At 36.2% G+C, this 1279-nt stretch overlaps 1 non-coding gene across 1 annotated transcript; it reads right to left on the bottom strand.

Moving 5' to 3' along the window:
- Positions 1–656: 656 nt before the first annotated feature.
- On the bottom strand, positions 657–766 carry LOC114115495 (U6 spliceosomal RNA). Its single transcript, XR_003589832.1, has one exon. It is a non-coding gene; the product is annotated as a U6 spliceosomal RNA (small nuclear RNA).
- Between the last annotated feature and the right edge of the window lie 513 nt (positions 767–1279).

The raw sequence follows: 1279 nt of genomic DNA, 5'->3' as shown, positions 1-1279 counted from the left end.
CTAGTTTGCATTTCCATCAACAGTGTAAGAGGGTTCCCTTTTCTCCACACCCTCTCCAGCATTTATTGCTTGTAGAGTTTTGGATCGCAGCCATTCTGACCAGTGTGAGATGGTACCTCACTGTGTTTTGCATTTCTCTGATAATAAGTGATGTTGAACATATTTTCATGCGTTTGTTATCCATCTGTATGTCTTCTTTGGAGAAATGTCTGTTTAGTTCTTTGGCACATTTTTTGATTGGGTCCTTTATTTTTCTGGAATTGAGTTGCAGGAGTTGCTTGTATATTTTTGAGATTAATTCTTTGTCAGTTGCTTCATTTGCTCTTCTTTTCTCCCATTCTGACAGCTGTCTTTTCACCTTGCTTATAGTTTCCTTTGTTGTGCAAAAGCTTTTAAGTTTAATTAGGTCCCATTTGTTTATGTTTGCTTTTATTTCCATTACTCTGGGAGGTGGGTCATAGAGGATCCTGCTGTGATTTATGTCAGAGAGTGTTTTGCCTATGTTTTCCTCCAGTATTTTTATAGTTTCTGCTCTTACATTTAGATCTTTAATCCATTTTGAGTTTATTTTTGTGTATGGTGTTAGAAAATGTTCTGGTTTCATCATTTTACAAGTGGTTGACCAGTTTTCCCAGCACCACTTGTTAAAGAGACTGAAAATTATGAAACACTTCACGAATTTGCGTGTCATCATTATGCAGGGGCCATGCTAATCTTCTCTGTATCATTCCAATTTTAATCAGCTGAATTTCCTGGCCAAACTGATAAACACCAATCCCCACCTGAGGATTATTTTTTGCTGTTAGCCATATTCAGTAAAGGAGATCCATTATCCTTTAGAAAATTCTACAAGATACACAGACATCATTTACTATATCATACAGCACTGTGTTCAGTATCATGGTGAATCAAAAGAAAACCAGTCTTTGTTTTACCTAGAGTTTAAAAATCTAGCTGATTCCTGAAGGTGAATGTGGAGGATAAATGAACTCTCTAAAATTTCATCAAAACTCCTCCTTTATTCACTATCAGGACTTGTCTTTAGAAAGTGAAGGCATGGTGACAGCTCACTTATTAACTGAAACTGCAAATCAGGGCCACAATCCTCCACTTCAAGTACTACAGATGTTGCAATTAAGACACCCTTACCTGCTCACCAAAGGTGAAGAACACGTGAAAATACAAATCCCAGTTTTCTATATTAGGACAAGAAAACAAGCTAAATACAGTCTGAACAATTCATTGTAATAATTTACAAAGTACTATGTTCTGTGTATTT

Source organism: Ovis aries, chromosome 6 (assembly GCF_016772045.2).
Source record: "Ovis aries strain OAR_USU_Benz2616 breed Rambouillet chromosome 6, ARS-UI_Ramb_v3.0, whole genome shotgun sequence".
NCBI lineage: Eukaryota > Metazoa > Chordata > Mammalia > Artiodactyla > Bovidae > Ovis > Ovis aries.
Note: the sequence above shows the minus strand (reverse complement) of the source record. Positions and strands in the feature narration are given on the sequence as shown.